Raw genomic sequence first — 22,670 nt, 5'->3', positions numbered from 1 at the left:
ATTTTGCAATATAGACAAATATCGAATCATTATGTTGTACACTCGAAACTAATATGCATAATATTATATGTCCATTATACATCAATTAAAGAAAAAGAGGCTGAGAAAGGTGACCCCCAAATTGCACACAAGGGGCAGAGAGACGGGAACAAAAGCTTTCCGGAACTCATCCCAAGCTCTTTTCAAGGCCCCCATCAGAGAAAAAAACACTTCCCTCTCTCACCAAAAAGAAATGAAAGCCCCCAGAGTCAGTGATTTTCCCTCCAGTCAGAAGAATTATAGTAAAAATTGTCTATTTAGTTCAGGATCTAAAAACATTTTTTCAGGACAATTGGGATTAATCTGAACCCTTTAGGAAAAGGAACAGCCTGCAGGCAAATATTTGGTTGGATGATCGGCATAATGTTTTAAGAAGTGGACCCAACATTTAAACGTGGAGAGATGCCACCTAAAATTTTAGATAAACTTCTTCTCCCGCGGCTTTGGGATACTTGGCACTTGAACCTGCATTCCTGACAGTAACAACTGTCACTGCCCATTGTAGGAAGCCTCCACCGCTTCCGGCCGCATTCAGGACTCTAGGCTGGCTCAGTGTCACTGCAAAACGTAAAAGGAAAGCAGACATCCGTGCAATGCCAGAATCCTCTACTCTTGTCTATTTCAGGCATTTGTATTATCTATTTGGCCGGGTAATATTTGAGTTTGCAGCCCATGAGCTCCTTGTCACAGGCATCATGACCCATACTCTGGGGCAAAAGAGCAGTTCCTGGGCTCCCTTCTGAAAGAGCTGCGCCGGCCAGGTGGTGAGGAGGTTTTCTGCAGTGGAGACCTGAGCAAGGCCCTCTTCCGAAGAGCCAGGGGAGGGCTGGATCTTCTCTTCTTGGGTTTAGCTGTCAATCATCCCAACTCCGCAGACAGTTCGATATTTTCATTAGAAATCTCTGCTCTACGTCGCCAAGGTTTTTCTTCCTGCTGGCTTGCTTTTCTTCCATCCCGGGATGCCCTTCCTCTTTTCATCTAAAATCCATGGGTCCTTCCAGGTTTAGCTTCCTGGATTACTCTGATCCATGGTGTTCTCTCCCTTCTCAGAAACTTCTCCTAAGGCACCACGTCAATAGGGAAACCCTGTTGCTCTTTTTTGATTTCCCCAGGCCGGGGATAAGCTCCTTAAGTTTGCCTGCTTGTAATTCCTTTGAATCCTCCCTAACACCCAGGACGGTGCTGGACAAACAGGATAGTCACAACACACCCTGTGCTTTTCAGCTCAGGATCCCCTCCGCCTCCCTCCGACCGGCCGAGCAGGCGCCGCAGCTCCCACTTGCAGGCACTAGAGGTCGCTCGGCCACACACATCTTGCCCTGCCCAGGTTCCGGGCTGCACACAGATTACTAGCGCCTCTGGAAGTAGGGCAAGCTCGTTTATTTCCTCTCCAACATAGCCTCGGGCCATCAGAGCGTCTCATGTCAGGGTCCCTGCCGAGCAAGCTGCAGAATGAAAACACTGCGAATAAGAAAGGTCACTGCATCCGCTCTGCACATTTACTTCTCACCTGAAATCTCTGCTTCACTAGCAACGACCTGGCTCAGGCTGTGAACACTGCCTGAGTCGATGTTCCAGCAGGAGGGAGAAGAAATCTATGACTACTGCGCATATGCGTGTGTACTTACAGATTATTGCCTCAGGTCCGTGGTCCAGCGTTGTGACAAGGTAGGTTTCTATCCCCTTTCCTCTCCTCCAGTTCCCAGGAAGGTTCTCACCAGGGCACTGAGGCTCCCACTCTGTTTTGCTTTGGCTACTATTGTTCTCCACAAATAACAAGAATGACCTTTTATAACAGGCCTACCAAATTGCTCAGCCTTGAAGTAAAGAAAGCAGTCACGTTTTATTTGAGGGACTTGATGGATCCAAAGCAACCTTAGTAAGGGAGCACAGTAGGTCTTAAAATGGGAGAGATGCCACAGAAGGTGGGAAGGGCAGAAGTTTCACTGCCTAAGGTAATACTGATCATGCATGCCCAGGTGCCTAGCATGGTGTCACGTTGACATCGCAGACCACCATGCTGATACTGGTTGAGTCAAGGTGATTGTAGAGGCGTGGCAAATAATATAGTCATCACTGGATCACTGGGAAGAAAGCTTGAAATAGGGAAAACCTGGACCCTAAAGCCCTAAGCACAAGCATTCTGAGTGGGATAGTGTGTTTCAGGGCCATTTCACTGATTGCTTCTGAATAGCATCAGAATTTGTGTGTTTATTTTATCCATTAAAAGGATGCACTTATTAGTAGTGTAGCATCTCTGAAGCTAGACTCCCTCATTGGGAATCACAGCTTTGACATTTACAAGTCATGGCTTAAACTCTATACCTCAGTTTACTCATCTGTAAAACAGGACTATTAATGATACCTCTGTCGCAGGGTTAACTATGAGGATTAAATGAGTTGATATATGTAACATGCTTAGAATAGTGTCAGACACATAGTAAGCACATATGTAAACATAAGCTTCAAAATTATCTATTTCACACACAGTATACCATAAAGCCCCTCTTTTCCAGGCTTGGCTGTGTCTGAAATGAAGAATGCCAGAAGTTTTTTGTTTTTTTTTCCAATTCATACCAAAACAGTGACAATGTCACTTTTGGTTCAACAAGTCTTTCCTTTCCTACAGTCAAGTTTATAATTATCTTAAAAGCATTTCTTTTCTTTTCATCCCTCCCCCCCTTAAATGAAAGATCTAAAAAACATAAAGAACAAAACAAAGCATTGCTTCTTTGAAAAGATCAACAAAATGGACAAACCTTTAGCTAGAAAAAAAAGAGAAAGGACTCAAACAAGTAAAATTAGAAATGAAAGAGGGTCATGACCACCAATTTTACAGAAATAAAAAGGACTGTAAGAGAGGATTGTGGACAACTGTATGCCAAGAAATTGAATAACCTTGATGAAATGGACAATTCCTAGAAACACAACCTATCAAGACCCAGTCATGAAGAAATAAAACATCTGAACAGACCTATAACTAGTAAGGAGATTTAATCAGTAACAAAAAGCCTCCCAATAAAGCAAAGCCTAGGACCAGATGGCTTCTTTGGCACATTCTACCAAAAATTTAAAGAAGAGTGACATTAGTCCTCCTCAGACTTTTCCAGAAATTGGAAAGGAGGGAATACACCCAGGCTCTTTTTAGGAGGGCAGCATTGCCGTGATACTAGAACCAGACAAAGCCTCTACAAGAAAAGAAAACCACAGACCCTGAGGAATATTGCCAAAAACAGTCTTAACAAGATACTATGAAACAGAACTCAACAGCAGGCTTAATACAGCGAAAAAGCCAATACTACTCCAAATAGTCTACAGGCTCGATGCAAGATCCCAATAATTTTTTTTTTTTTTGCATAAACAGAAAAATCCATTCTAAAATACAAATAGAATCTCAAGGGACCCTGAAACCCTGAATAGCCAAAACAATCTTGAAAAAGGACAATGTTGGAGCTCTCACACTTCTTGATTCCAAAATTACTACAAAGCCACAATAATCAAAACAGTGTTGTACGGGCATCAAGTCAGACGTATAGACCAATGAAATTAATAGAAAGCCCTGAAAAACTCACATAGACAAATGTTTTTTGTAAATGTCAAGACCATTCATTGCAAAGGACAGTCTTTCCCAAAAAACAGTGCTGGGAAAAGTGGATATTCACATGCTCAATAATGAAGTTAGACCCTTTTCTTATACCATATACCAAAATTAATTCAAAATCAGTGAAAAATCTATGCAAAAGAGCCAAAACTATACAATTCTTTGAAGATAATATAGGGGAAAAACTTTATGACATTTTATGTAGAAATGATTTCTTGTATATGACACCAAAAGCTCAGGCAACAACAACAACAAAAAGAAAATAGATAAATTGGACTACACCAAAACTTAAAACTGTGCATCAAGGAATACAATCCACTGAATGAAAAGGAAATCCACAGAGAGGGAGAAAATATTTGATAATCTGGTTAGGGTTTAGTATCCAGAACATACAAAGAACTCCTACAACTCAACTGCAACAACAAACCTGATTTTAAAATGGGCAAAGGATTTGAACAGACATTTCTCCGAAGAAGGTACGCAAGTGCTCAAAAGAACAAGAAAAGATGTTCAACATCACTAGTCATTAGGGATATATAAATCAAAAATGCAGTGAGGTACCACCTCACACCCATTAGCGTGGCTACCATAAAAACAAAATACAATGGAAGGTAACAAGTGTTGGCAAGAATATGGAGAAATTGGGAGCTTCCGTTGTGGCTCAGTGGTGGCAAACCCAACTAATATCCATGAGGACATGGGTTTGATCCCTGGCCTCGCTCAGCATTAAGGATCTGGTATTGCCATGAGTTAAGGTGTAGGTAGCAGAAGTGGCTTGGATCTGGCATGCTGTGGCTATGGCATAGACTGGCACCTGTAGCTCCAACTCGACCCCTAGCCTGGGAACTTCCATGTGCTGTGGGTGCAGCCCTTTAAAAAAAAAAAAGAATGTGGCAAAATTAGAACCCTTGTTCACTGTTGGTGAGAATGTAAAATAATGCATCTGCTATGGAAAACAGTATTGCAGTTCCTTAAATAGTCAAAAATAGAATGACCATATGATCCAGCAATTACGTCATATATATATATTTGACATATATATATGGATATATATATATCTTTTATATATCTTTTGGATATATTTATTTATATCTTTTATATATATATCTTTTGGATATATATATTTATATCTTTTATATATATATCTTTTATATATCTTGGATATATATATTTATATCTTTTATATATATATATATATATCTTTTATATATCTTTTGGAGATCTCCGAAAGAATTGAAAGTAGGGTTTCAAAGAGATAATTGTGGAAACATATTCAAAGCAGCATTATTCATAATAGCCAAAAGAAAGAAGCAACCCAAGTATCTGTAGATGGATAAATGGATAAACAAAGTGTGGTATATATATATGCAATGGAATGTTATCCAGCCTTTAAAGGAAAAACATGACACATGCTCTAACATGGATGCATCTTGAGAACATTGTGCTAAGTGAAATAATCCGGTCACAAAAGGACAAATACTGTATGATTCTAATTATATGAGATGCCTAGAGTAGTGAAATTCATAGGGAAAGAAAGTAGAATGGTAGTTACCAGGGGCTGGAGGGAGGGAGGAACAGGAAGTTACTGTTTAATAGGTACAGAATTTCCGCTTTGCAGAATGAAAAGAGTTCTGTCAATAGATGGTAGCGATGGTTGCAGAACGATGTGAATGCTCTTAATGAAACACTTAAAAATGGTTAAGATGGTAAATTTTATGTTATATGTATTTTGCCATAGTGAAATTACCTGGATAAGAACACATTCCACTCTTCAGTCATTGAACCACTATTTTCTGAAGACTGGCAGTGCCCAGCTCTGTTTCTGATGTTCAGGTGCAGCAGTGAGACAAATGCGTGGTTCTGCCCTAATGAGGGTTCCATTCTAGTGTTGGGGTGGGGTGTAGGCAATAAACAAGAAAACAGAGAAAGAGCAGAGTAGTTTAAACACTGATGAGTGCTAGGAGAAATTAATGGGGTGATGGCATAGCGAATGACTTAGACGGGGGGTTCACTTACTGATCAAGAAAAACCTAATCTGAAAGGTAGCATGTGAGCCAAGATCTGAAAGAGGAAAAGAACGAAATATGCCAAGAGCCAGAGTAGGGATAAGATAAGCAATGGCAAAGGTCCTGGGGTAGTAAAGAGCTTGGGAAATCAGGGGACAGAGAGAAGACCCAGGGCTGCAGAATGGAGAATAAGGAGAGAATGAAGCAGAATTCGTGTGGAGAGCAGGGCAGTGACTATATGATGTGAAGCTTTGATCACTGGATTAAAGGGTGTTGATTTCATTCTGATGAGATGCTGTTGACCAGATCTAAACAGAGTAGAGCCATGGTCCAATTTTTGTCTTACAATGAGGGAGAAAGAAGGAAAGTATTGAAACCAGTAAGGAAATGAGAGGTGATGGTGTCTTGGACCAAGGTGGAAGCAGCAGAGATGAAGTGAGATGGTTTTAGATAGATTTTTAAGTTCAAACACAGGATTGCTGATAATCTGACAGTGTAGGGTGAGGGAAAGGGAGAAGTTAGTAATTATTTCTAGCTGTTTTTGACATGAGTAGATGATGTTGGCATTTACTAAGAAGCAGAAGAGAGTGAAAGAAGCAGACAGGGCTAGGAGAAGAGTTTGGTTTTGCACATGTTTCCAAATGAAGATGTCAAATAGGCATTTATATATATAAGCTTGTGTCTAGGAGAATGGCCAGGCTGCAGGCGTAAACCTGGGAGGCATCAGCGAATAGATATGCACAGCCAAAAGCCTGATTGATATTATTCTGGTGAGAGAGTGCGTTCTGGATATTTTACATGGCCGTTTGCCTAGAATGGAGTGTATGGGAGTTCCCGTCGTGGTGCAGTGGTTAATGAATCCAACTAGGAACCATGAGGTTGCGGGTTCAATCCCTGCCCTTGCTCAGTGGGTTAACGATCCGGCGTTGCCATGACCTGTGGTGTAGGTCGCAGACGCGGCTCGGATCCTGCGCTGCTGTGGCTCTGGCGTAGGCCGGTGGCTACAGCTCCAATTGGACCCCTAGCCTGGGAACCTCCATATGCCACAGGAGCGGCCCAAGAAATGGCAAAAAGACCAAAAAAAATAATAACAATAAAAATTAAAAAAAAAAAGAATGGAGTGTATGATTGAGACCATTAGTAAGGAAATCTCACAACAGTTTTCCACCAGAAGCAATTTCTCTGTCCTAGATCAGATGTGCAGGTCCAGGTTCTATAACACACCATGGAAGAGAGAGAACTGGGGTGGGAAGTGTGTCTCTTTTTTTCCCACCCCTTCTTCCAAGATTTTATTTTATTTTGTCTTATTTATTTATTTATTTTGGGGGCCGCTCCTGCTGCATATGAAAGTTCCCAGGCTAGGGGTCAAATTGGAGCTGCACCTGCTGGTCTAAACCAGCGCCGAAGCAAAGCAGGATCTGAGTCGTATCAGTGATTTGTGCCACAGCTTGCAGCAATGCCATATCCTTAATCCACTAAGCGAAGCCAGGGATCTCTAACCCATGGAGTGAGGCCAGGGATCGAACCCTCATCCTCAGGGATACTAGTCAGGTTTGTTATTGCTGATCCACAATGGAAACTCCCAAGATTTCATTCATTGAGTGAGTTTTCAGTGAATGCCAAACACAAATGAATTGCTTTCCTACTTCCACTCTGAGCAGGGCCCTGAATAGCAGTTAGGCAGATGAGAGAAAGAAATGTGATTCCTCCCTGTAAGAAGCTTAACTATGCAGAAAGGAAGTTAGAAAAAGAGTAAAATAATCACAGATAAGGCATTATATAGATTCAGTGCAGAAAAGAGAAGCCACTTATTTTATTCAGAAAGAGATGGGTGAACTGAACTAAGTGCATACAAAACATGGAAGGTCTCAAGAGTTTACTCTCAATGGCTGTTGGGACCAACTCCTCTAACCTTATAGAACTGATCACCAGGGAACCAGATACCAGTGGTCCATTGTGTTCAAGACCTCATTTTGACACCTGATCTCCAGGAATCAGGAATTTGGAACCTGGAAATGGCTAGCACTGGGCTATCATGGAAGTTGTCTCTTAATACTCAAAAACGAGAGAGTGGGATCTGAAACACTGAGACCAGCCATGCCTCACCCCACGAGAGAATGGGATCTGAAACACTGAGACCAGCCATGCCCATACACACAGCCCTCTTTCTCAACACCCAGGAGAATGGACATGGACTATCAGCTGCGGAGGTATTTTGCATCCTCCTAACCCTTTCTGTCATCGGAAGATAGCCAAAGGTAAAGGAAGATGGTTCCCATTCACTGTAGCCTTTGAAATCTAGTAGCACAAGTTCACCTACTTATCAGAACCTATTTCCTGTCCTGAATCTAGATGTCATGGAGACTGAGACATGTAATTCTCACCTTTCTTGCCTCTGAAGTTCATGGAGGAACCCTTGGAGTAATTCTCACGTGGGGGTGATTTTTTTTCTCCCTCCCCCCTGCCCCGGAGATGTTTGGCAACGTCAGAGATCTTGTTGGATGTCACAGTCGGAGGGTGAGCACCTAGTGGGTAGAGGCCAGGGATGTCACTAGATATTCTATAATATGCAAAACAGCCCCCCATGGTAAAGAATTATCTGGCCCCAAATGTCAATAGTGCTGAGGTTATACAGACCTTGCTATAGAAAGCGGGTGAAATAGAAATGGACTATACCAAGCCATCATGTCCCATAATGGTTAAGGACCCAAATTAGTCATAAAAAAAAATTAGTCTCAAAGTTATTTTTATTTATTATTATTATTATTATTTTTGTTTGTTTTGTTTAGGGCCGCACTTGTGGCAATACGGAGGTTCCCAGGCTAGGGGCTACTCGGAGCTGTAGCCACCAGCCCACACCAGAGCCACAGCCATGCCAGATCTGAGTCACGTCTGCAACCTACACCACAGCTCACGGCAACGCCGGATCCTTAACCTACTGAGCGAGGCCAGGGATCGAACCCTTGACTTCATAGTTCCTAGTCGGATTCGTTAACCACTGAACCATGACGGGAAATCCTATTTATTATTATTATTTCAAAATTTATTACTACTTTTAATGAATGTCGATTACACAGGAGCTGAAGTGGTTCCAGAACTTTTCTCGAAAATGATCTGGGGCCAGAAGTGCACTCTGAAGATGGTGAAGGATTGTCAATGCTGAGACAGGAAAGTCGGTGAAAGGAGGAAGGGGAAATAACATAAGGCTCGAAGTCAGGAATGCAAAGGCCTGTTTAAAAGCTGAAAGGAAGATCAGCCTGACTGCAGTGGGAAATGGAAGTTATGAAGTTTCAAAGTAGGTGTTTAAACAGGTGGTGTCAGATTGTGAAGTGCTTTGAACATCTGGCTGCGAAGTTTGGACTGCGGCATGGTGAGGTGGAAAGGCTTAGGAACCAGGCAAGAGTATCTTTGAGGCTGATTCCTCCACATTCTGTAGTGAGATCCTAGAAATGCTTCTGAACTTTTCCTCAGCTGGAAATGATGATGGCCATCTGTGGTTTTTGTAAAATTGCGATAATACATGACCCTATTCCTCTTTTGACAATAAGGACCTGTTGGAGACTTGCATGTTCCTCAGTTCAAGGGGAAAACCAGGCAGTTCTACAACCTTTAAGCCAGTCTCTCAACACAACCACAATGGCTGGAATATCTAGCCTATTAGGAGAAATCCAGGCAAAATAGTAAATGGAATCACATTGGATTTTTTTTTTTGGAAATATTTCAGCTTATTTATTTATTTTTAAAAAACTGTATGCACATTGATCTTTATTATAGTTGACTTATAATGTTATAATGATGTATATGAATATATATCAGTATATTTTCTGATACTATCTTCCATCATGTTCTATCCCAAAAGATTGGCTATAGCTCCCTGTGCTATATAGTAGGACCTCATTGCTTATCAATTCTAAATGTCATGGTTTGCATCTACCAACCCCAAACTCCCTGTCCATCCCACTCCCTCCCTCCTCCCCCTTGGCAACTACAAGTCTATTCTGTATGTCTGTGAATCTGTTCTTATTTTGTAGATAGGTTGATTGTGCCATATTTTAGGTCACATCATATGGAATTTGTCTTTATCTTTCTGACTGACTTTACTTAGTATGAGACTCTCCAGTTGCATGCATGTTGCTGTAAATGCCATTATTTTGTTCTTTTTTGTGGCTGAGTAGTTTTCCATTGTGTACATGTACCACATCTTCTTAATCCATTCATCTGTAGATGGACATTTAGGTTGTTTCCATATTGTGTCTATTGCGAATCATGCTGCAATGAACATAGGGGTGCATGCATATTTTTGAATGAAAGTTTCTTCTGGATATATGCCTAGAAGTGGGATTGCTGGATCTTATGGTAGTTCTATATTTAGTTTTCTGAGGAACTTCCATACTGGTTTCCACAGTGGATGTATCAATTTACATTCCCAACAAGAGTGAAGAAGGGTTCCCTTTTCTCCACACCCTCTCCAGCATTTGTTATTTGTAGCCTTGTTAATGATGGCCATTCTGACCAGTGTAAGGTGGTACCTCTTTGTAATTTTGATCTGCATATTTAACTTGTTAAGTAGAATACAAAACCAAATGTGTACATAGTACCAGAGAATGGACTTAACTATTTGTTATTTAGTGAGAATAGCTTTTACACAGCATCCCAAAAGACTTACAGGAAAAGGGGCAAAGCCTTAATATTAAGTAAATAAAATTCATGTTTCAAACAGTCTATACAGAATTGACTTATACTCCACTTTCCTTTTCCTGATGTTTACAAAGTGCAGTTTTAACAAAATGTAGTTGTATCCTTTCTTTGTGCAGTGCAGATGCTAACTATGCAAACAACAAAACTGTCAGTCTACTACCCCAAAATCTCACTGTGTAGGGCTAGGGCTGGGGTAAGGGTATTTTGATTAACTTTTAAACACACTAAGATCATCTGTATATGTAGGGTTGGTCACACAAGTGCTGTATTCTTGTTGAGACCACATGTACAAGTTTTATTCTAGACCATATTCTTGCTATCTGTGTGCAAAGTGATGTCATGATGAGATAATTATATCATTCCAGTTAAAAGCTCTCAACACCTCTATCAATTTGCTGATTTATTTTGTTTGTGGAGGCATTGCTTTGCTGTAGTCTGACTGATATACGCTAACTTTTTCCAGTTGTAGTAAAATAGCTATAACATAAAATTCACAATACTAACCATTTTAAAGTGTGAAATTTAGTGGCATTTAGTACATTCCCAATGCCGTGCAACCATCACCACAATGTTCCAGAATATTTTTGTCAACCCCCCCCATCTCTCATATTTAATAACGGTCACTTTCTGTTCCCTCCTCTCCTGCAGCTCCTGACATCAATTAATCTGGTTTCTGTCTCTATGAGTTTGCCTCTTCTGCATATTTCATATAAATGGAGTTATATAATATGGTGCCATTTGTGTCTGGCTTCTGCGACTTCACATAATGTTTTCAGGGATCATCCATGTGGTGGCACATGTCAGCACTTCGTTTCTTTTTACAGCTTAATGAATTCCATTGCGTGGATAGACTGCGTTTTGTGTATTAATTCATCAGTTGCTGGACATTTGGGTTGTGTCCACTTTGGGGCTCTGTAAATAGTACTGCTATGAACATTCATGTAGAACATTCAAGTTTTTGTTTAAACAAGTGTCTTTAATTTGGGGGGTACATACCTAGGAGTGGAATTGCTGGGTCATGTGGTAATTTGATGTTTAACTTATTGATGGGACACCAAAAATTTTTCCACATCAGCTGTACCACTTTACATTCCCAGAAGCAATATATCAAAGGTTCCGGATTCTTATCAACAGTTATTTTCCTTTCCTTTGCTTTTTTTTTTTTTTTTTTTTTTGTAATAGCCGTCTTAAAGTGGTATTTCTTGTGGCTTTATTTTTCATTTCATTTCAAATTTTTCATTCATAGTCCATGATAACAGCAGGGTGTTGGCCTTTTGTGTACTTCTTTTTGGAGAAATGTCTGTTCCAGACCTTTGCTCATGTTTTGAATTGTTTGGATATTTGTTCTTGCCTTGTAAGAGTTCTTTCTATATTCTGAATACTAGACCTTTAACAGATACATGATTGGCAAATATTTGCTCCCATTCTGTGTGTTGTCTTTTCCCTCTCTCAGTAGTATCCTTTTATGCACAAAAGTTTTTCATTTTAACAAAGCCCAACATATCTATTTTTTTTTTCTTTTGGTGTCAATCCTAGAAAACGCTGTCAAATCCAAGGTCATGAAAATTTATCCCTCTGTTTTCTTTTAAGAATTTTATAGTTTTAGCTTTTATATTTATGTCTTTGATCTGTTTTGAGTCACCTTGTCCCCTGAACCACCTTGCCTTTAGTGGAACTCTAATTCACATGTTGTCCTCTAACCCCCATATCCCAGTCTCCTCAAACAAATGTTGTCTGCTCATATCTTCCTGAAGTGGTCTATTTAGACCTTCTTTCTCTGGTTGGTGCCCCATTCTCCAGGCATATCCTTGTAAAAGTGACCCCACTGAAATCTTCTTTAGTCAAGTTCTCTGCAAATATCCTACTCTTTGCTGTTGGCAGTGGAAAAGCACTGAATAAACTGATGGTTTCTTAGAATTCAGAAGAGCTGATCCATGGAAGGTTTTGCCTTTTCTAAGACATAGTACATTTTACTAGTGGACATTTTCTTACTGGAGTATAGTTGGCTTACAATATTTTGTTAGTTTTAGATATATAGTGAAGCGATACAGTTAGACATATATATCCATTCTTTTTCAGATTCTTTCCCATATGGGTTATTACAGAATATTGGATAGAGTTTTCTATGCTATATAGTAGGTCCTTGTTGGTTATCTATTTTATATATGGCAGTGTGTGTATGTTAATCCCCAAATTCTCCACATAGGTTGCACCAATTCACATTCCCACCAACAGTGTACGAGGGTTCCCTTTTCTCCACATTCTCTCCAGCATTTATTGCTTATAGACTTTTTGATGATGGCCATTCTGACTGGTGTGGGGTGATACCTCACTGTAGTTTTGATTGGCATTTCTCTAATGATTAGGGATGTTGAACTTCTTTATGTTCATGTGCTTCTTTACCATCTCTCTGTCTTCTTTGGAGAAGTGTCTATTTAGATCTTCTGGCCATTTTTTTGATTGGGTTGTTTGTTGTTTTGATATAAAGATCCATGAGATGTTTGTGTATTTTGGGGATTAATCCCTTGTCAGATGCTTTGTGAAGTTTTACTCCCATTATATAGGTTGTCTTTTCATTTCTTTGTAGTAGTTTTCCTTTGCTGTGCAAAGGCTTTTAAATTTAAGTAGGTCTCATTTGTTTATTTTTGTTTTTATTTTCATAACTCTAGGAGATATATCAAATTGCTGCAATTGATGTCAAAGAGTGTCCTATCTATATTTTCCTTTAGGAGTTTTATAGTCTTATGTTTAAACCTTTAATCCATTTTGAGTTTATTTTTGTGTTAGAGAATGTTCTAATTTCTTTCTTTTATATGTAGCTGTCCAATTTTCCCAGTACCACTTATTGAAGAGACCATCTTTCCCCCACTGTATATTCTTGCTATCTTTGTTGTAGATTAGTTGACCATAGGTTCATGGGTTTATTTCTGGGCTTTCTATCTTGTTCCATTGATTTATATTTCTGTTTTTGTGCCAGTACCATACTATTTTGATGAATGTAGCTTTGTAGTATAGTCTTAAGCCAAGAAGCCTGATTCCTCCAGCTCCCAGGATGGCTTTAGCTATTTGGGGTCCTTGGTGTTTCTATACAAATTTTAAAATTCTTTGTTCTAGTTTTGTGAAAATTGCTATTGGTAATTTAATAGGTATTGCATTGAATTTGCAAATTTCCTTGGGGAGTAGGATAATTTTGACAATATTGAATCTTCCAATCCAAGAACATGGTATATCTTTCCATCTGTTTGTGTCATCTTTGATTTCTTTCCTCAGTGTCTTATAGTTTTCAGAGTCTTTTGCCCCCTTAGGTAGGTTTATTCCTAGGTATTTTATTCTTTTGATGTAATGGTAAATGGGATTGTTTTCTTAATTTCTCTTTATAATCTTTTATTGTTAGTGTATAGGAATGCAAGAGATTTCTGTGTATTAATTTTATATCCTGCTGGAGTTCCTGTCATGGCTCATTGGTTAACGAATCCGACTAGGAACTGTGAGGTTGCGGGTTTGATCCGTGGCTGATCAGTGGGTTAAGGATCCAGTGTTGATGGGAGTTCCCGTCGTGGCGCAGTGGTTAATGAATCCAACTAGGATCTATGATGTTGTGGGTTCAATCCCTGGCCTTGCTCAGTGGATTAAGGATTCAGAATTGCCATGAACTGTGGTGTGGGTCGCAGCTGCAGCTTGGATCCCGTGTTGCTGTGGCTCTTAGACCCCTCACCTGGGAACCTCCATATGCCGCAGGAGTGGCCCTAGAAAAGGCAAAAAGACAAAAAAAATTTTATATCCTGAAACTTTACCCAATTTATCAATGAGCTCTAATAGTTTTCTGGGTAGCATCTTAAGGATTTTCTATGTATAATATGTTATCTGCAAACAGTGACAGGTTTACTTCTTCTTTTCCAATTTAGATTCCTTTCATTTCTTCTTCACTGATTGCTGTGGCTAAGCCTTCCAAAACCATGCTGAGTAAAAGTGGCAAGAGTAGACATCCTTTTCTTGTTTCTGATCTTAGAGGAAATGCTTTCAGCTTTTCACTGTTGAGAATGATGTTAGCTGTGGGACTAGAAGGTCTAAAAATCCTCTATTCTCCACCTATTAATCCTACCCTTCACCCTGGCCCCTGATCTTTTTACTGTACCCATAGTTTTTGCCTTTTCTGGATGATCATATACATGGAGTCAAATAGTATGTGGTTTACTAATGGCCTTTTGAAATCCATTATTACCTTAATTCAAATAACTAAATCCAAAAACTCTTTGAGGAGGGGGATTATGACTTGTATTCTCATGTGTCCAAGAAGCATTTAATAACTACTTATGGAATATGTGAATGAATTCCTAGTAATGACATGTCAATATCTTAGCAATCGGAAATAAGCAGTACCTTTGGAAAGAAGCACCCTCTATGCAGCATTGGTTTATAATGCTCATCTGATGGGGAGTTAGCAGTGAGAAGAGTCTGGAGTCCCTTTTGAAGACCTGGTGACACTTTTCCAACAAAGTCTGGATCATCCTCCAGTCTAAGACACAATGATACTTTTAGAGACAAAGGCACAAAGAGCAACTGCCACTGCAGATTAGATAGCAATTGTGGTTTATACAATTTCTATATGATTTCCTGTGATGTCATTTATTCTTCCTTAGGTCATCAAGGTGGATTGGAAACAAGGGACCAAAGAACTATTTTTTTAACCTTCATAGGCAAATGAGTAATTCTTTCCAAGCACTTCAGAAGTTCCTCTCTTATGATGATAAGATACATATCCTATTCTTTTCCCTCAAAGAATTGCCAGTTTTCTGTAACATTCCTTTGCAAAATTGTTTTGCCAGTTGTATACTCAGTATCAGGGTCAATTTCTGTTTTATCTTAGGGTTGTTTATTATCAGAATCTTGAAAGAACAAACATGTCTTTGGTTAGTCGAAGACATTTTGCTTTGGTGTTGTAAACACAACAAATTAAAAAATGCCTTTAAAGTTGAAATTATGGGAGATCAAATATTTAATGTTCAGCAGTCAAATGGCAGAGCAATTAATTTACCTGGAATTTTTACACTGGATAACTAACCTCCAAGAGCCATCATTCATAACTTGAAAAAAAAACCCTATTATTTCAAATGTCAAGTCAGCTCAGCCAACAAGCTAATTATTGGATTGTGTGTGTGTGTGTGTGTGTGTGTGTGTGTGTGTTTGTAAAATTGCCAATCACACCCCACAGAATTGAACGTTGCAGAAAAGCAATTACTATATTTTAAAAAAGAATTAAAAATTTTTCCTTATACTTGAGCACATTTTTCTAATTTTTCCTTAATTGGCTTCTGAGTATGTGTTTTGTTTATTTATTTTAGAGAGTGAAAGTGGTAGGAGGACAGGGCCTGTGTAATCATATAAAGGGCAAGAGGATTGTTGATGTCTTTGGAGGGAGGGTGGACAAAGGAGAACTGCTTAGTAAATACCTAAGGAAGAAATAAAGCCTTTCTTCTTCCTGTAGGCAATGAAAGATAAATAAAACATTGCAAAGGTGAAAAATGATTATTTTTACTTTACATTTCCTAATTCCTACCATAAAATCTGTATGGACAGGTATTCTCTGGAGATTTTGCATGACGGGGAAGTGAAGCTTTGAGGAAAGAGGATGAGGGCATAGAAGTTGCAGAATCATTTAATTGGGTGGTTGGGAGAGGCTGGCCTTCATCTATTCTTTTGGCCTTTTGTATACACACACTCTTTCTTTGATTTCTCTTCTTCCCCTTTTTCTCAACCTTTTTTTCTTATGCATTAAATTATCTCCTTTGAAAATATGTAACTGAAGTGTGTATATATTTTTGCATTTATAAATCAAAGATATTTTTTTTTACTACAAAATTTCAAGTGAATGAGATATCTTCTCTTTTACCCTGGTATCTCTCCCCATGCCTTCTTCATCCCCAATAGGTTGGTTATTGGTTGCTTCTTCTATTTGTAGTTATATATACCCTAGGTTAGTGATCCTTAACAGAAAAAACAAAATTCCCTATCCCTGTCCAAGAAATACTGGAGAAATGAAAATGTGTGAGAAAAATATTACATTGGAATGCATCTCATTGCTATTTAATTTGTTTATTCCCTGCCTTATGCCAGAAGTTAAGGACCACTCAAAAATTGGAATTTGGAAAGATAAAATAAATTAAAAGGAGGTCAGAAATTGAGTAAAAGAAAAAATAAAGGTGGAAAGGGAAAAAGAACCAGGGACAAATCATGCTCTAAACTTGCTCAAATCAGCTTCTCTTCTCATTTTGACAGATTTACCCAAAGATATTGTTTTAGCAGAGCCCTTTTTGCGGAGATAGTGAGGTTTCTCTCTGGTTTTTATTTAGTTGTATCATGGTAGCTAATGAAGCTGTTATCTCTGCTGCAAGAAGGCTCATTAAACACACAGGGAAGAATTAGGGGCATGAAGGAATGATGTGAGGCCAGAATCGGAAAAAGATTGCCAACTTCTGATGTCTAGATAGAGTTTGCATGACACATTGTGTTCTCAAAGACTGTTCAGCACATGTATTCATTTAGCCACTTTTTTTTTTTTCTCATTTATCTAAATCAGAATTTCTCAACCTCAGCACTCTGAACATTTGGGCTAGATAATGCATTGTAGGATGTTTAGCAGTATCCCTGGCCTCTACGGATTAGATGCCATATCTCCCCTGCAAGGTGTGACCATTAAAAATGCCTCTGGAAGTGGCCAAAATTCCCTAGGTGGCAAAATCGCCTCTTATTGACAACTACTGACCTAAATATTATTTCAGCGTTTATACCAGGCATCCTGTGAATTGGAGAGAGATGTGTTCTTCCTTTGCGTAGCTTGAACTTTTTATTTGCAACAGGAAATATATGAATTTGGACATAGGTGAATTAAGGAAAGAAAGAATGAATTCACTTGCTGTGAGGTTCAAGGGAGAAGACCCACAAAAATGTTCAGGGCGGTCCTTGGCACAGGATACATATTCAATCAGTGTTGACTATTAAAAGTATTTATTATTATTACCAGTGTGATTATCAGCATTTATTTAAAGCATTATGGTTTTCAACATTATTTTTAACTGCTCTCTCTCTTAATCGTCATAACTTAGTGGGTTGCTGTTGATTTTGCTCCTATTGCATAGATGAGGAAACAGAGGCTCAGAAAAGAGATGTAACCCATTGATAGCTGGTAAACAGTAGGCCCAAGACTCAGTCCAGACAAATCCAACTTTCTTTTTTACCTCCTCCACATTGTCTGCTAAAAAGAGAACTGACAGGACAGACCCCACAGAATGGGACATCTACAGTGGGGATGACTTGATCAGCTCTGGACATCCGTCTTTTCCCTTCCAGACATTAGTACTCCTAGACCACCAGGTTATGCTGTTAGAAAATGAAAATCCAAACCCAACTTGACACCTTTTTTTTTCCTAAAACAATCTAGTACTCATATAAGCCTGTAAAACCCACCCCAATCCCTGTTCAAAGAAGCTTTGTTAGCAGACATGTTATGTCTTAAAAGTCACCTGCCCTTTGTGTACTATAATAGGGGCAACTCAGAGCCAAGAGTTTCCTGTCCTGTATCATAAGCATGCAACCTTTTCTAAGTAAATCCTTGGCTCCCTACACCAGCAATACAAACATCATGGATCATTTCTAAGATCCCCCATTTAAGGTATGGGCATCTGTGTTTCTGCTGATTTCTGTATGAGAGAGAGATTTACTGGGTCTTACTGCTTGTCTGCCCATGTTAACCCCCTGTTCCCATGTAATGGGACTTCTGCAAAATGTAGCTGGTCATGTGAGTCCCTTGCCTGCCAAAGCTGAATCCTCAGCATTGAGAAGTACCAGGGATGGCTGACAAAGAAGCAGAGATGCTATCAGAAGGTTGAGGGATAGAAATCACAAAGTAAAGGACTCATCATTGTTCCATGAAGATGTGACAGAAGTTAGATTTTTTTCTGAATGTCAAATTTGGATTTGGGAAAACATTGACCTTTACCATCAGAGAATCAAGAGTCATTTCCCCTGTAGAGTGAGCGACTCTCCCCCGGCCCTTTTACTTTATTGCCACCCCTCCGCCTCCCACCACCTACACACACAGACAAGGAACACATTTACAGCTTGTGAATATTTCAACAGTGTGGTTTTAAAAGGTACATTACATTTATTCTAGCTGCTGTCCTTCTGATGTGGAGAATGTTACATGATGGAATAAAGACCACCAAAGAACTATTCCTATTAATAAATTGGCAGATAAAATGTAAGTGTGAGCCCCCACTTCTGATTCTCAAAAAGGTTATTGTGGTTACAATGATAAAATTTCTCCTAGGAGAGTACCAGACCCTCATCGACCTAGAAGAAAAACATTTTTTTTTTTTCTGTTTAAAAATTATAATGAAGGACTAGAAAGGAAAACTAAAATTAAAGAGAAGCAAATAAACTAAAATTACACTTGAAACCTTTAAATTAGGAAAACCCGGGAGATATTCCTTGTTAATGTAAGACTCACTGAATGATAGAACCCTATACATTAATTACAAATATTGTATCACGCCATATAGATACATGGATTATATGGCTAATAATTATCTCGTTGATGCTTCTGAACATAATCCTAAATCTATGTGGATTCTGTCCAAGAACTTTAAAAAAGAAAATCATTGTTCCTGTGCTTGAAGTAGAAGAGGAAATGACAAGTCTGGGATTTATTTGTCTTCTACCACCATGCAAAAGCTTAAACATCTGCACATGTGGAAGCAAGAAGCCACTGAATGGCTCTAGAAAAAAAAAGTAGCTTCCACTTATAACACTGCTCACATGTGATTGTAACTTGGGCTTCCCAGAGAAAGCTACATCTCCTTAATTATCACCCAGGAACATTTAGATGTAGTTTTATAGTATCTTGTCTAATGTATAAGTCTTTAAGCCACTTTGCGTTTATGTTTGGCACGGTGTGAGGGTGTGTTCTAGTTTCATTGATTTACATGTAGCTGTCCAGTTTGGTTGATGAAACTTTAAAAACACTAGAAAGAAGTAGGAGTTTGGGATTAACAGGCACACACTACTATGTATAAAGAGATGAACAACAAGGACCTACTACTGTAAAGCACAGAAAACTATATTCAGTATCTTGTAATAACCTATCATGGAAAAGAATCTGAAAAAGAACATCTATATATCTATATATATAGATGAATCACTTTGCTGTACACCTGAAACTAACACAACATTGTGAACTACATGTCAATAAAAAAATAAAAATCTATTGAATATGCTAATATTTCCCCTTAAAATAAACATTAGTTTTTTTACCAAAAAAAAAAAAAGCACTAGAAAGAAACATTGGGGAGGTTACTTAATGAGTTTCAGATTTCTTGCCTATAAAATATAAGTGGTGCTAATAGCTAATATTTATTGAACACTGGCCACATTTCAGCCCTCTTCTCTGTATTTTATATTCGTTATCTCACTTTATCTTTTCAACAACCCTTTAATGCAGGTTTTCAAATTATCCCCATTTATCAGATGCAAAACTGAGGCTCAGAGGTTAAGCACATTTTTGAAGATCATACAACTAATGTCTTAGGAATTCAATGCCAGGTACAACACAATCGAGAGATGAACTCAACCATGTCCAATAAAGTTAAACAACCCTTAACATATCCAGCAGCGTGTCTGGCAGAGATGGCAATAAAGCATAGCCGTGGGTTTTAAAATAAAATCTGCCCTTAGATATCCTTGCTTATGACAGAGGTTCTCAACTTTCTTGTATATTTTGATCATAAGGACTATCTCAAAGCAAAACCAATATCGTTTATATGTGGACTCTTAAAAAAGGATCTAAATGAATTTATTTGCAGAACAGAAACAGTTTCACAGACTTTGAAAAACTTACTATTACCAAAGGGGATAGGTGGGGGAGGGGAAAGATAGGCTAGGGCTTTGGGATTGGCATGTGCTCACTGAGGTATATGGAATGATTGGCCAGTGGGGACCTGCTGCATAGCACAGAGAACACTTCCCAGTATTCTATGATAATTTATGTGGGAAAAGAATCTGAAGAATGGATATGTATATGTATAACTGAATCACTTTGTTGTGCAGCAGAAATTATCACAACCTTGTAAATCAACTATACTTCAATAAAACTTAAAAAAAACCTTTTCTCACATTTCATCCCATACTAACAGAATCAGAATCTTTGGGCAGAAACCTAGGTATGTGTTTTATTTTGTATTTTTAAAGCTTCTGGAGTTCTGGTTCCCAGTAAGATGGAGAAGCACATTCCACCCCATCTCTCCCACTGAATGCAATTATAAAACTTGAACAGATTGCATGGAGTAGCTATTTGAGGGCTCTGAAAAGTAAAAAGTAATAAGAAAAAAAAAGCAGGTGGATTGGAGAAGAACACCAGAATTCTCAGACCCACTAAACCATCAATGAGTTTAATTTTTTTTTTTTCTGGCTTGAATCTCAAGGCATCCTAAAACCCTTAAGTGACCAGTGGCACAGACAGAAAGATCTCTAGGAGAAGCCTTTTGGTTCCAGAAGCAGCAGAAGAAAAATGGTCTCCCAATACACAGAGTGGGGAAAATCCTGTGTTTATCACTTTTTCTTATTTTCCCTTATTTTCTTTTTCCTCAGGTCCCAGTGGCCTAGACTCTGAAGGAGGGGATCCTTTCTCTCAGAAAGGAGGAACTATGGTCCCAAGAGGTTGAGGGGACTCCCACTCCTTATTTTTCTCTCTGTGTCTTCTCACTTCTTGGCCCCAGACATGAGCACATTGTGTGAGGTGCATAGCAGTGGACAAATCAAGCCTCAAAAGACCAAAAAAGAGGAGCCTCAGAAACCTGGAATGTATGGTGGAAATAAGAGAGAAGGATAAGCTCTAGAAAGTGACCATAAAAGTGTGTATGGATTGCTAGCCCCATGAAGTGTTCACATACAGATTTGCTCCTAACAAGCATTTCAGTGACTTTGAGAGCTGATCTATGGGGTGGATTCCTGCCCAAGTCCTAGAATGGCCACTGGATAGAGCGAATGTAGAACTGATCTCAATAGCAATTCAAGGCTGTGAAAATGGGCTAGACGGCAAAACTTAACTCCTCAATTGGAGGTCCCAAAGGGGCTCTGTGGTGGCGAACCTGACAAGTATCCATGAGAATGTGGGTTGAAGCTCTGGCCTTGCTCAGTGGGTTAAGGATCTGGTGTTGCTATGAGCTGTGGTGTAGGTCAAAGATGTGGCTCGGATTTGGCATTGCCGTGGCTGTGGCGAAAGCAGGCAGCTACAGCTCCAATTCGACTCCTAACTGGGAACGTCCATGTGCCGAGGGTGTAGCCCTAAAAAGACCAAAAAAAAAAAAAAAAAAAAAAAAAGGGAAAAGAAACTGAACTCAAGGCTCTCTTGGACTTGTGACCTGAATTCAACCAGCTATTTGGCTGGTAAAATAACTTCAACATCCTCCATTGATTCCAGTAAGACCCAGAGTCTCATAACATAATAAAAAATACCCAGGATGAAACCCCAAAGTCCTTGGCATATGAAAAAGAGTAAAATCTCAACTTGTGTGGAAAAAGGCAATTGAAAGATGTCAATCCTGATGTGGTATGAATGCTGGAATTATTTGACAAAGACTTTAAAGCGGCTTGTGACAAGTATGCTCTGAAAAGTAAGAATAAATCCTCCTGAAGTGGCTAGAAGGATAGAATGATGCATTTCTCATTAAATAACTAGAAATTGTAAAGAAGAACCAAAGAAAAAAATTTAGACCTAAAAGATGGAATAACCAAATAAAAAACTCATTAGAGGAGTTCCCGTTCTGGCTCAGCGGAAATGAATCCGACTAGGAACCGTGAGATTGTGGGTTCGATCCCTGGCCTTGCTGAGTGGGTTAAGGATCCTGCATTGCTGTGGCTGTGGCATAGACCAGCAGCTACAGTTCCAAGTGGACCCCTAGCCTGGGAACTTCCATATGCCGCAGATGCAGCCCTAAAAAGCAAAAAAAAAAAAAAAAAAAAACACAACAAAAAAAACACAAAAACAAAACAAAAAACAAAAACAAAAAACTCATTAGATGAGCTCAGTAACAGAATGAGATGGCCAAGGAAGAGTCGGTAAATTGACCACATTTAAACATGTACTGACACAGACACATCCACAGTCATAATTGGAGACTGTAACATATCTCTCAGTAGTTGATAAAACAAGTAGACAAACAAAAACAAAAAAGGAAGAGGAAGTTGAAGAAAAGCAACAGATTCACATTACAATGAGGAATGGAAGAAGAAAGGCTTTTGGACTTTTACAAACTAACCTACCTCACAGTCTG

General features: G+C 39.1%; 1 long non-coding RNA gene across 1 annotated transcript in view; it reads left to right on the top strand.

Moving 5' to 3' along the window:
* Positions 1-1,410: 1,410 nt before the first annotated feature.
* The window catches only part of LOC110261787 (uncharacterized), a 42,001-nt gene continuing 20,741 nt past the window's right edge, over positions 1,411-22,670 (top strand). The window contains exon 1 of the long non-coding RNA XR_014809679.1: positions 1,411-1,707. This is a non-coding gene — a long non-coding RNA (uncharacterized LOC110261787). The remainder of the gene's footprint in view (positions 1,708-22,670) is intronic.

Source organism: Sus scrofa, chromosome 7 (genome assembly GCF_054392235.1).
Source record: "Sus scrofa isolate SSC_HxYL_T2T_F1_AM1 chromosome 7, Sscrofa_HxYL_maternal_Yorkshire_Landrace_v2.0, whole genome shotgun sequence".
Lineage (NCBI taxonomy): Eukaryota > Metazoa > Chordata > Mammalia > Artiodactyla > Suidae > Sus > Sus scrofa.
The sequence above is the reverse complement of the archived record's forward strand: the minus strand, read 5'-3'. Positions and strand labels throughout refer to the sequence as shown.